Genomic DNA, 14,202 nt, shown 5'->3' with positions numbered 1-14,202 from the left:
CCACGCTCCGACTCGCAGAATGTCAGTATCCATCTTCCTGATGATCGCCCCCTCTCGTGTAGTCCCCACCCGGAGATCCGAATGGGGGACTAGTTTACCTCCGGAATATTTTACCCGGGAGGAAGCCATCGTCAGTACATCATTCATACGGAGAGAACTGCATGTCCTCGGGAAGTAGTTACGGCTGTAGTTTCCCGTTGTTTTCAGCCTGTAGCAGTATCAACACAGCTAAGCCATGTTGAGTATTATTACAAGGCCGTATCAGTCAATCATCTAGACTGCCGCTCTTGCAACTACCGAAAGGCTGCTACCCCCCTTCCGATGAACCATTCCTTAGTCTGGTCTCTCAAGATACCCATCCGATATGGTTGCACATGCGGCTCGGCTATCTGCTTCATTGGGACACGCAAGCCTCCCCACCGCGGCAAGGTCACATGGTTCGCAGGGAAGGATTACTTGATTATAGAACATTAAATAATCCACAGGAACAGCTCCATTTCTTGTGGGTGATTTCTGACAAAAGAGTTGTTTTACAGAGATGTTGCTAAGTTTCGGCTGGGAATACTTCGAGAAAGGAAACAAGTTGTTCGATTAAGCAGTATATTCTGAGATGTCATTGGAGAGATGGCTTGGAATGACATTAGTTGAAGAATAAATTTAAAGCATGTTCTCTAAATGTAGGAAAGTTCACACATGAAGATAAGTTGGAATTCAATAAGAAAAATTTTGGCAGATGTTCACTTGTAGGAAGATGATTCAGTGATTGAAATAATTTACCAAGGGAATTGTTTCATATAATTCCACAATTCTTTTTATTACATAGGAAACCGACAGCCTTAAATGCTGTTGATTGATCGATTGATTGATTGATTGATTGATTGATTGATTGATTGATTGATTGATTGATTGATTGATTGATTGATTGATTGATTGATTGATTGATTGATTGATTGATTGATTGATTGATTGATTGATTGATTGATTGATTGATTGATTGATTGATTGATTGATTGATTGATTGATTGATTGATTGATTGATTGATTGATTGATTTTTGGTCTTAATGTGATGCATAGAGAGGGATGATGGATATTTCTATGGCTATGATTTAAGCATTGTGTACTTGTTGGGAAAGTAGTAAGAATAATGTGGGATTATTTGATATTGCAGTGAAGTGTTTTTGGAAAGGAAATATATAGGAACATGGAAATGAACAAAGAGGTGACACATCAGGTCGTGTATACAAGGATGGGAACAGGGGAATGTGAATATGAGTGGAAAAAGAAAATAGCTAGTCATGGTGGAAATAGGGATCAACAGAAAGAGAAAGAGAAGCAAGGAATGGTATTTGGTAATGATTTGGAAAAAGTATTTATTTTATTGTTATTGTACTGGAGGTACGCCCATCCCTTTTATTTAAATTGAGCGCCTTCGGCAAGGCCCTAATTAAAATAAAGTTTGAAATTCCTATTACGAGAAGTTTGAATATTTCTGAACAGATGTCTTTGCTATAAACGTATGTTGTGCCCTCTGTTGTGAAGGTGAACTGTTAAAATACTAGATAAATTTTGTATGTATAAATTTTTCATGTTGAAAAGACAACACTTCTATCTCTTCCCACCAACTATGATGTTGGCCAATGAATAATTTTGTACATAAATTTTTCTACCAATCAAAATTTTCTGGTATTTCTTGATTATCCAATAAGAATTGGGAGTGTGTCAAGCCTTAGCCCAGAGTTTTCTGGAACTAGTATAAAAGCTGGCACTTTATGGACCAAGTTATCTTAGCGATCGCTCCAGTCTAGAGCGTATTTATAAAGGAGACGGGGTCGCATCGTCCATCTTCGAGAGGTCCACCGGCTCAAGGTAATGGCTGATCTTGATTAGAATCTGATAGTTTTCCAGAGCTAACTTGAGGGGAATGTTTCAGATCTTTAGTAATGTAACTTCATTTTCTAAAAATGTAAATTTCAAACTCTGAATGTAAGTTTCGACCAAGCCGAAAGAACTTACCCTAATCAGGGAATAGAGAGTGATGTACCCTCTTGTGTTCCCTCTCAACTTGATTGTGAGGTGACTATGATTTTGTAACGTTTTCTGTCTTGTAATTTTTGTAATTTAAACCCTTTTCTGCATTTAGTCACCTCCGTAGTATAGGCTTAGCCTATGTAACGTCGGACCATAAGCCCAAATGGGGTTTTATGCGTGTAATGTAAAATTCTACTAGTGCCAGAGTTTGCCTTCTTATCATTTTAGTTGTTGGGCCAGTAATTTAATCTTTTGTTTTAACCGTAGGCCTTGTAGAATGGGTATTTGTTACCCCTGTTTAACTCCATTTATATCATGTTTAAATTATCAGACTGTTGAGCAGTTCCCAAGACAGTGAATACTGTTTAATTTTGTTAAATGTAGGTTGTACCTTTGAAAGACCTCAAAAGTGTGAATTTTCGTAAATGAATTTTTAAGTGTAAATTCATAGAGCAAGGACGCTCTTCCTAGTAATTGTAAAGGAATTGATGTGAAGGTTGAATGGTGCCTTTGTGAGGCTGGGGTGGTGTAATGTGTGGAGAGTAGTCTCCTAGGTAATATGCTCTTACTAATGGTGTAAAAACAATTGGAAGATCCGTCTCCTTGACTATTTTTTGAAAGGGAGCAGCTGTGCTTGGGTAAAGTCTGTATACTGGGAGCTTCAAGCTCTTGTTGTAAATAGTTGTGGTATTTTTAATTTTGTCACGGTAGATTACGAGCTAGCCTCGTTTCTAGTCTATTGTTATTTGCTCAGCAAAGTGTAAATATTTCAGATTTGAAAGGATAAAATAAATATCAGGAAAAGGAATAAAACTGCCAACTTTAAGTATTATAATTCACCGGACGAGTTGGCCGTGCGGTTAAGAGCGCGCATTTGTGAGCTTGCATCCGGGAAATAGTGTCGGCAACCCTGAAGATGGTTTTCCGTGGTTTCCCATTTTCACACCAGGCAAATGCTGGGGCCGTACCTTAATGAAGGCCACGGCCGCTTCCTTCCCATTCGTAGGCCTTTCCTATCCTATCGTCGACAGAAACCTATCTGTGTCGGTGCAACGTTAAACAAATCGCAGAAGAAAAACGTTTTAAATTAATCTTCTGACTATGTTATATCCCATTCATGTCCGCACCTTCTTTCACCTCTGTAAACCATGGTATCCCCGTAACAAGTGGTAGCAGAGCTTGGTTGAATGGGTCTTGATAAAGTCCCTTTTGACGGCTACACATAGAAATCAACACCAAACTCTAAAAATTTTCTTGGTTGCTGGATTTTTTTCAAATTTTCTTAGAATCTCTATTACTATGTCTGGTTCTCGAGAAGTCCTTGCGCCTGGGTACCTGTGCAAGGAGGAATTGATTTATGAACTTAATTACGAAGGTCCAGTCTGGTTGCACGTTTGCGGCATATATTGCCAAACTAAATGTATCTTAACAGTTTCCCATTTGTATCCCAGTATTTGGGGAGAAGCACGTTGATGAGGCTCTGTCCACAATCACTGATAATACCAACGGGCTAGCGTCAGTTGTAAGTTCCTTTGAAGTAAGTGACCCTTCTACTAATCAACTTAAGAGAGTTCAGGCTAGACTCTTCCATTTTATAATAGGTCTTGGGACCTATTGTCTCTCAACCTAAAGGATGATCATGCTAAGGAAGCTAGTAACTTGGTCGAACATCTGTCTGACATGTCTAATAGAGTTAAGTCGATTGTCGTTCGGGATTGCTCGTGCTAAAAGTGACCATGTTCCAGCTGTAAACTTGACTACAGAGGAGGACTCCAGTAGATCTGCTGAGAGTAGGAAATCGGTGGTTCCACAACAATCATCTGCCCCATTGGAGCAAGTGCCTGATCATTGAAAGCCTTCCACCTTTCTTCATCAGTAATTCAGTGTCTGAACCTCTCAATCTCCATTGCCGTCCCCTATTTTTTCACTAGGTTTCAGCAGCTTGCCCCACCCGTTAGCCATCTTGCTTAAGGGCATCTCCAAATTTTCGATTGATTCAACAAATGACGTAATTGCATTTCTAAGGTTCCAAGTTGAATTTCAAGATCATGCTTTGGTGTTTGCTGTGTCTCATTCTCAGATTCTACAAATTATTTACTCATGTTCTGTAGGGGTCCCCTCGGACAAAATTGTAAAAGCCATAGCTGACAGATGTTCCATTGAAGACTTTCGTGCCCACGTTTTGGCTAACTTTATTCCAGCTAGAGAAATGCTATCCTTAATACAGAAGTACTTCTTCCGAGTAGAGAGGTTGGACGAGAACTTGGACGACTTTTTCAAGATATAAAATTTTATACGCGGGTATTCACTCTCCATTTTGCGGAGATAAAATTGTGCAAACCATTGTCGGAGGAATTTCTCCAGCTTATAGGTCGTACTAATGTTTTGCTTCTCGACCTCAAACCTTCTCCGAACTTGAGGTAATGTTAGTGTCAGCCGAGACAGTGATTTACGCTGACACCTTACGTGTCGCCAGGGAGCCCCCTCCGTCATCTAACAGTTCTCGGCCACCCCCTCGCCGAACCTTTCTCACACGCAAGTGTTATATGTGCGGATCGACTGAACACCTTAGGAATAAGTGTCCCTTGGAAAAATCTAGTGGAAGTAGGAACGGACCAGGTCCGTCACAACGTTGTTTGCTTCAGGTAAGAAACCTCCTCTAATTTATCCTGTTAAGGCCCTAGAGAATGCCTCAGAATTGCTTCTGAGACCCCAGGATAAGTGCAATTTCTGAAAATTGAGGTAAATAATGAACCTGTCACTGCACTATTAGATTCAGGAAGCGATAGCTCCATTATTTCTGAGGAGTGGTACTCTAAATTGAAAGCCTGTCTTAAATTTCTAGACTATTGCTTGTCTTCTATGAAATGCGTTTCGGCAAAATGTTCACCATTAGACATTTTCGGCTTTATGGTAGCTAAAGTTCGTATCTCAAAATGTACATGAAAAATTATGTTGTTTGTGGCTAAACAGGTGTCTTGCCGTGCAATATTGGGGGCCGATTATATGTATCATTCTGGTCTTGTGCTCGACCTTCAGAGCAAGTCGTGCACATTCAAATTTGATAGTAACGTTAATATTCCCCTTTTGACATGTAATTCTGTGTCATCTTCATCTATTTCGCCTACCCAGAGTGAGACATCGTTAGATGTTAGGCATCTACCTGAGGACGTGGCTGAAAGTATTCAAAGTTTATGTCATGACGCATTTTCAGAAACCCTTGGTGTCACTGACCTGATTGAGTATAAGATTGAGGTAAAGGATTCCATTCTTGTAATGTTTTCTCCATATAGGCTATCTCCACCTAAAATGAAGGCTCTTAAAGAGGTCATCGATCATATGTTAAAGGATGGTATTATTCGACCTTCAAAGTCGGCGTATTCCTCGCCCATTTTTCTTGTACCGAAACCCTAAGGTGGTTGTAGGCCTGGCATTGATTATAGAGCTTTAAACCGTAAGGTTGTATTACAGTCAGTGCTCTTTCCTGATCTTCATTCTTGTTTTGTATGATTTCGTATTGCTAAGTTCTTTACCATCTTAGAATTTAACCAAGCATATAATCAGATTCCGCTGTCCGACTCGTTGGCTAAATGATCAGCGTACTGGCCTTCGGTTAAGAGGGTCCCGGGTTCGATTCCCGGCCGGGTCATGGATTTTAACCTTCATTGGTTAATTCCAGTGGTCTGGGGGCCAGGTGTTTGTGCTGTCCCCAACATCCGTGCAACTCACACACCATACATAACACGCAGTTACCCACATATGACAGATGCCGCCCACCTTCATCGTCGGGTCTGCCTCACAAGGTCTGCATTCGGCTGGAAATAGCCACACGAAATTATTATTATTATCAGTTTCCGTTGGCGGAAGTATTCAAATATCTGACGGCTTTCGCCACTGATTGGAATTTATATGAATACAACTGCGTGCCTTTCGTGCTCCCCACAGATGTGGCTGTCGTTACTAGACTGCCGGATAGGGTCTTCATGACATTAAATTTGAATAACTTTATCATTACATCGATGATGTAGTGGTGTTTTATGAGACATTTGAAGAACGCGTAGATCATCTTATGGAAGTTCTAATTCGCCTTCGTACGGCAGCGTTGACATTTAAGTTTTCCAGTGTAGCTTTTGGTAAGCCCTTATAAGAGCATATTGTGTCCCCCGATTGGGTTGTTATCGATCATTCGAGAACGCAGGCTATCTGTGACTTCAAGCCGCTTAAGGACGTCAAAGAAATCGCTAGGTTCATAGGCATGGTGAATTTCTTCAGGAAATTTATTCCTAACTTCGCTAATAGTGCGGCGCCCCTAAACCTACTTCGTAGGAAAGGTGTCAAGATCGAACGGGGATCATCGCAACAAGCTGCGTTTGAAGATCTTAAGTTAGCGCTTTGTAACGGCCCAGTATTACCTATGCCCGATTTCTCTAAGAAATTAGTAGTTCAAACCGATGCCTCTTCATCTGCCGCCTATTGCCTATGCGTCTAGGACCTTATCGGCTCAAGAAGCCAAGTAATCCGTCTATAAATTAGAAGGTCTGGCGGCCCCGCTTGCCTTGCAGAAGTTACGCCTGTATTTGGAGCATGCCAAATTTGATTTAGAAACAGAAAACCAAGCTTTAAGTTGGGTTTTTACTAGGCCTCGTTTTACTGGGGGTATCGCCCGTTGGGCTATCAGAATTTCAGCGTTTCAATTCGATGTGCGATACATTACAGGATCAGAGAATGTGGTCGCAGATGGAATAAGTAGCATGTTTTCTAATGACATTGAGTCCATTGAACAGGAGGATAATTATTCTCCTCCCATGCCCATACTTTCTGGTGTTAGTGCTATTTTGACGGATGCACCTATGCTGTTTCGTGATATCGAGAAATATCAGCGGGAAGATCCAGTGCTGTCTCCTATTATGGAAACCCTTTCTTGTGGGGGACACGTCGTCCCTTATGTGCTGAGGAATGGGGTTCTGTGCTGTCCTTCGAGACACGATCAGGAGATGGAAATAGTTGTTCCACCTGTTCTTGTGCCCAAGTACTATCACGAGACCTCTTTAGAGGGCACTTAGGCATCTTCAAAACCGGAGGGACCGGGCGAGTTGGCCGTGCGCGTAGAGGCGCGCGGCTGTGAGCTTGCATCCGGGAGATCGTGGGTTCGAGCCCCACTTTCGGCAGCCCTGAAAATGGTTTTCCGTGGTTTCCCATTTTCACACCAGGCAAATGCTGAGGCTGTACCTTAATTAAGGCCACGGCCGCTTCCTTCCAACTCCTAGGCCTTTCCCATCCCATCGTCGCCATAAGACCTATCTGTGTCGGTGCGACGTAAAGCAAGTAGCAAAAAAAACCGGAGGGAAAATTAGAGAACTGTTTATCTGGTATAGTATGGACGGCGAAATCAGAGAAAGTATTGCTTACTTAGTAAGCCAACTTCTTCTACTAAGTTAGGGCTATTGTCCTCGCATCAAGCGTCTCGCCCTATGAAGCACTTGTACATAGACTACGTTGGACCCTTCCGTCTATCTAAGGGGAACGATATTAAGTTCATCCTTGTATATGTTGATGGCTTCACTAGATTTTCGTGGTTATTTCTGACTGAGCTGGCTACCGCTTAGTCGACCATTTCTTGCCTTAATACTATCTTTGCTTGTATTGGTCCTTGTCAGTATATAGTTTCCGATAATGCAAGGGCTTTCACATCTATCTTATTCCGAACATTCTTTTTGATTTGTTCATATCACATGTAACTACTTCTGCTTATTACCCTGAAAAATCTCTGGCTGAGCGGGTCAGTGGTAATCTTCGATCTGCTTTGAAAGCCGTTCACCATGAAGACCATTCTAGCTGGGATGCTTTCTTGCATTGGTTAGCTTTTGAAGTAAATTCAACTGTTCACGAGTCACATAAGTTTACGCCTGCATCTCTCATGTTTAAGTTTGTACCTAACACGCCGTTGTCACATCATTGGTCCATCAATGAGATATTGCCAGAGACAGTAGATCCCGTTAACTTCAAGGACCTATGCAAGAAGGCAAAAGTACCTTAAAGCTTCGCATGAGAATGTTAGAGAGATATACGATTGAGGACGGAGACCCACCTATCTAAAGTTTGGAGATCAGGTAATGGTTAAGAATTTTGTACCGGCGGGTAAGCTTGCCCCCATTATTTTGGATTTCTTAACAGCAGTCACTCTTTCGGTGAGCAACCCAGCCCCTGAAAGAAGTTTTAGAGTGCATCTCTCTCATATAAAACCTGTACAAATCTCTGGATCCGCAGTATAGGCCACTAAGTTATGGCGGTGAGGAAGTAGTTATATTTCTTTCCTTAACAGCTCAGAATCTCAAAATTGTAAATTGAAACGTGGAGGCCTTCTGCTCCACTAATACACCGCTTGTGTAATACGTTTTATTGTTCCACCTGTGTACAAACCTTCCCCTCTAAAAATAATTCCTTTTCCTCCGTTGCCCGGCTGCCATTACCTTTTCCCCGCTTCCAAAACCTAGCTTGCATTCCATACACTCATCCTCGATGCCGACCGCCTCACCTGAACATGCAGCTTAAATATAAACAAACTCTCGCTCTCCATAAAAACAACCACTTTGGCCAAGTAAATTACTGTTTTAGTCTTCTCTCTACCATGTGCGACCGAGTTGCAACATCTGGCGAGTAACGCTGGCGTGGGGTAAGGGCCAACCCCCCTTTGCCCAGTCTCCTTCATGACGGCTTACTTGAGCACCAATCTTTACCTGCAAGAGCTGAGGTGTGGTAACACTACCGCCTACATCACCTTGGAGCAGAGAAGGTGCGACAATCACCATGGCTACCCTTCTCAAGGTAGCGGGAGAGATGTATCTGAGGATACTTCGGGGCTCCGGGCGACCCCACCCTGGTATCGGCAGTGGTGGCCGCTCTTGCCGTCAATCTTGAACTGCGCATCCCGGACTTCTGCGGCTTCAGGAAGACTTCAAGACTTGTTTTCGACATAATTACTGGTACTTTCAAATGAACATTCATCAGGAAATCTTCCGACTACCTACTCCAACTTAAAATTTTTCTAAAAATGAAAACATTATTTTTGTGGGGTTGGTCAGTTGCGGAAGTACACCCGCCCTGTTTATATGAATTAAGCACCTTCGATAAAACCCTCTTTAAAGTAAAGATTAAAAAGACTATTACAAGAAGTTTGAATATTCTTCAACGGATATCTCTGCTGTAAACATACGTAGTGCCCTCTGGTGTGAAGATGAACTGTTAAAATTCTAGATACATTTTGTATATAAAGGTTTTCCAGACTGGAAAGTTCGTTATGGTTTTTCATGTTCAAAATTTTTCTAAACTTCTATCTCTTCCCGCCAAATTAGGATGATGGCCAATGAAAAATTTTGTACAAACATTTTTCTAACAATCAAAATTTTCTAGTATTTATTTGATTGTCCAATAAGAATTGGTGGGTTGTCGGGCCTTAGCCCTGAGTTTTCTGGAACTTTCCCCTCTACTATCAAAGCCGGCACTTTTCAGACAATTTGTCTTAGTGATCGCTCCAGGCTAGAATGTGTTTACAAAGGAGACGGGGCGCCTCGACCATATTCGAGAGGTCCACCAGCCCAAGGTAATGGCAGATCCTGATTGAAATCTGATAGTCTTCCAGAGCTAGCTCGAGGGGAAGGTCTAAAATCCTTAGTAATGTCACTTCGTTTTCTAAAATTGTAGATTTCAAACTCTGAATGTAAGTTTCAACCAAGCCAAAAGAACTCAACCGAAATAAGGGAATAGAGAGTGATCTACACTCCTGTGTTCCTTCTCAACTTGATTGTGAGGTTTCTATGAATTTGTAATCTTTTCTTTCTTCTAAATTCTGTAACATAAACCTTTTTCTGCATCTAGTCACCTCCGTAGTATAGGCTTAGCCTCTGTAACGTCGGGCCATGGGCCCAAATAGTGCCAGTGTTTGCCTTCTTATCATTTTGTTTTTTGGGCCAGTAATTTAACCTTCTGTTTTAACCGTAAGCCTTGTAGAATGGGTACTTGTTACTCCTGTTTACCTCCATTTATTTCATGTTAAAGTTATCAGACTGTTGAGCAGTTCCCAAGACAGTGAATACTGTTTAATGTTGTTAAATATAGGTTGTACCTTCGAATGACCTCCAAAGTGTGAATTTTTGTAATTTGATTTTTAAGTGTAAATTCATAGAGCAACGAAGCTCTTCCTAGTAATTGTAAAGGTATTTGTGTAAACGTTGAATGGTGCCTTTGTAAGGCTGGAATGGTATAATATGTGGAGAGTAGTCTCCTAGATAATTTTGTGGAGCAAATATGCTCTTACTAAGGGTGTAAAAGCAATTGGGAGATCCGTCTCCTTGACTATAGATTGAAAGGGAGCAGCTTTGCTTGTGTAAAGTCTGTAAATTGGGACCTTCAAACTCATGTTTTGTGAATAGTTGTTTTTTTCTCTATTTTTGTCACGCAAGATTACGAGCTAGCAAAGTGCAAATATTTAAGATTTGAACAGAAAAAAGAAAGGTCAAGAAAGGGAATAAGACGGTCAGCTTTATGAGTTTTAAATCAACCGAACGATTTTCGTATATCCAAACATTCATCTTCGCACCTTCTTTCACCTATATAAACTACGGTATCCCCGCAACAATAATAATAATTATTTTTATTTTCCTTAAATTGTACATATACACATACACGGATTTGCGTCCATCGCCACGTGTATATGTACATATACTCTGCTGAATATACACAGATATATTGCAATTTTAAATTTACATATCTACAAATGATCCTTCTTTTCAATGCACCTTGTCTACTCTGTCCTACAGTGTGTTCCTTTTCTAGTTTTTATCTCCCTTATCAGTTGTCCGAAAGACGGTGGCAAAAGGGACTCGTGTTAAGACGCAGCATATTGTTATGCAAGTTAGGTTCCAAAAAGAAAAAAAAAGAAAATAAATACATTCAGTGTAAATTTCGATGATGATAATAGTTATTTAAAGGGGCCTAACATCTAAGGTCCTTAGCCCCAATGTAAATTTTAATCTAATAGCAATTGTATAGTATGATTTGAAGTAATTCCACAGGTTGTACATGAGTTGATTATGTTTTTAAATGCTGAAGATATTCTGAGTAGAATTTTGTAATTAATATAATTTTTTTAAGGATGAGCTGTGTGTTTAATAGAAAAAGAAATTGATGTGAATTATATAATACTAGCAAATGTACCCGTGCTTCGCTACGGTATTCTACATTGTATACGGATATCGACGTAAATACTGTGCGTGCAGCAAATGAGATTGTTTTAAAATTGCATGTCTCTTAGCCTTATCCGAGAAATAGCATGGGGAGGTCCACATACGTTGTTTCCAATGTAAAGTGAGGGTTGCGGAGTTGTGATGATAACGCCAGGCTCACTTGCCTACTGCCATTCACAATCGAGTTGGCAAGTTTACATTATAATTGCAGGCCCCAATGCCTACTGCGCGGTCACAATCGATTTGGGGAGTTTTAGTTACAATGGCAGACCCATTTCCTACTTTCAGACAGGTTACAGTTGAGGAGTTTTTATTATAATACCAGGCAACTTCCCTACCACCAGTCAAAATTGAGTTGTGCAGTTATCATTATAATGACAGTCCCTTTTTACTGCTGCTAGCCAGCTTACTGCCAGTCACACAGAATTAGTGAGTTTCCATGAAAATAGCAGGCCACTATGCCTAATGCTAGTCAAATTTTAGATTGAAACATTTGTTTATAATGGCGGGCACCCTGGCCTAGAGCCAAACACAATAGAGTAGGGGACTTTCGAACAAAACTGCATGATCCCTTGCCTTCTGCAAGACAAATCGAAAAGTGAATTATTCATTAAAATGGTAGGCCCTCCTTGCTAATGCCAGTTACACAGGAGTTGGAGAAGGACCCCATTCCTACTGCCAGCAGTCAAAGTCGGTGTAGGGAGTACTGATTACAATAGCAGACACATCCTTTCTCGATCGCTACAAATCGACATCAATGAATATATACAGATGGACATACGAAAGTATATGAATGTTTACAATATTGCAGACCTTTATTTACAGATTAACTGCTGCTAAACGGTACGTCATATCAACAAAGGATTGTACCGTAAGGCGCAGTATTTAGCGATCTAAATGACTGGTCCTATGATATTTTCTCGCATCTTATCTATTCATGGGTCAGATTGAATCAGAAACGTTGAATAGGTTGAAATTTGTGTAAGAATATCTTACATTGCATTACTTTTCGGATAATTATGTGACATAGCATTTGGCTCACATATGGGTACTGATTGGGCCAATGTTCGTGTAGAGTTTGATCATACTATCTTTCCTGTAAGTGATTGAAATGATGCACATGAGAAGAAAAGGTTTAGAAATTAATTTCCATTAAGGCAGGTAGAATTCCATTAAGTTTGGTTGTGTGTATTTTGAGGGAGTGCAAAAACACGGTTTCGGTTTCGTATAAACCCCCAATTAGTTCAGGGATTTAGAAACAATATTTGCCCTAAAACCTCCCCAAAGGATAGGTGGATTCTAAACATGAAGTTTGGTGGAAATATATCCAGTAGTTTTCAAGTTAGAGAAAGACAAACAGACCAAACAAACAAACAAACAAAGAAACAAACAAACAAACTAACTAACTAACTAACTAACAGACACCAAGGAAACCTACCCTTGGACAGATGGATGCTATATATAAAATTTGGTTCAAAAATCTTGTTAGTTTTCAAGTTTGTAAGAAGTACGCTTTACACGCACCCGCTCTTGCGTTAAGTCCGCTGGGATTTGTACCGAAAAACGGTCCGTTAATGATATCTCCCTTACTAAATCCTGTTATCGAAATGATGCACATGAGAAAAAAAGGTTTAGAAATTAATTTTCATTAAGGCAGGTTGATTTCCATTAAGTTCGGTTGTGTATGCTTTGAGGGAGTGCAAAATCACCGTTTCGGTTTCGTAAAAATCCCCACTCAGTTCACGGATTTAGAAACGATATTTGCGCTAAAACCTACCCAAGGAGAGGTGGATTCTAAATATGAAGTTTGGTGGAAATATATATTTAGTAGTTTTCAAGTTATAGAAGGACAGACAAACAGACAAACAGACAAAGAGACTAACAGACAAACAAACAGACAAACAGACACAAAAGCTAAAAATGATGCAGGTGGTCATTATTACACCTGAAACGGATAACTGTACGGAATTTTCGCCAAAATAATCAATGTACAGATGTACGAAAATTTTTAAGCCCACGAAACCTATAGGTTATCGTTTTGGATATACTATACGACTGTGTTCTTATGCTGAGCCCAAAATTTGAGCCCCCCCAGCGTGCCCCCTTCAGGGAATTTTGAGAATTTCCGATTTTTCTAGGGATCTTGGGGTCGTCAGTTTCCCTCGTACCAAGTTTCAAATTTCTGAGATTTCTGGAAGTGCCTCATTAATTCACGTCTTTTTTCATTTTTAAATATTTATATATACATCGCTCCAGCCCGACTTGCTTTTATATATATAGATGACGGATAAGTATGAGCACGTTGAAAAGTGCAGACTTCCACTTCGAGATTCATATCTCCTAAACGGTTTATGATATTAAGAAACGGTTTGCGCCCTCAGACGAATCATTTATCGCTCTACATGTTTGTTTCTAAACGATTTCCTCGTATCTCCCATATTAAGGGGGTAAATTGAGTTCAAATTTTGAATAGGGTGAAATTTGGGTGCATTTTTAACATTTGACATTACATTTTGCCTACTTATATATAAGCTAGAATCATGAAATTTGGTACACATATGTCCCTTAATCGTGCCAATGTGCGCACACAACGTGATGATCCTATCATTGTTATAAGTGTGTCAAACAATAAAATATACTTGTAAAAATCACCAAATTTACGAACAATCCAGAAATACGGCCAAATTTAACGTATAAGGGAGAGAGATACGACAAAATGTCACAGGACCAAAGTTGTAGATCACTCCGAATTGAAGGGACACTGTGCCATCCGTTTTGTGATACGACTTACCGTTTAGCCAAAAAATAGCTCAAAAGGAATGTCTGCACAGTCATTAAAATTGCCTCAATATTTCGATATCTTTGGGGGTAAAAGGTGAAAAATTTGAACATCTTGGAATTTTCCCGTCGGTTAGGGACCAAAAGCTATAA

Source organism: Anabrus simplex, chromosome X, assembly GCF_040414725.1.
Source record: "Anabrus simplex isolate iqAnaSimp1 chromosome X, ASM4041472v1, whole genome shotgun sequence".
NCBI lineage: Eukaryota > Metazoa > Arthropoda > Insecta > Orthoptera > Tettigoniidae > Anabrus > Anabrus simplex.
This window is presented reverse-complemented; position numbering follows the sequence as displayed.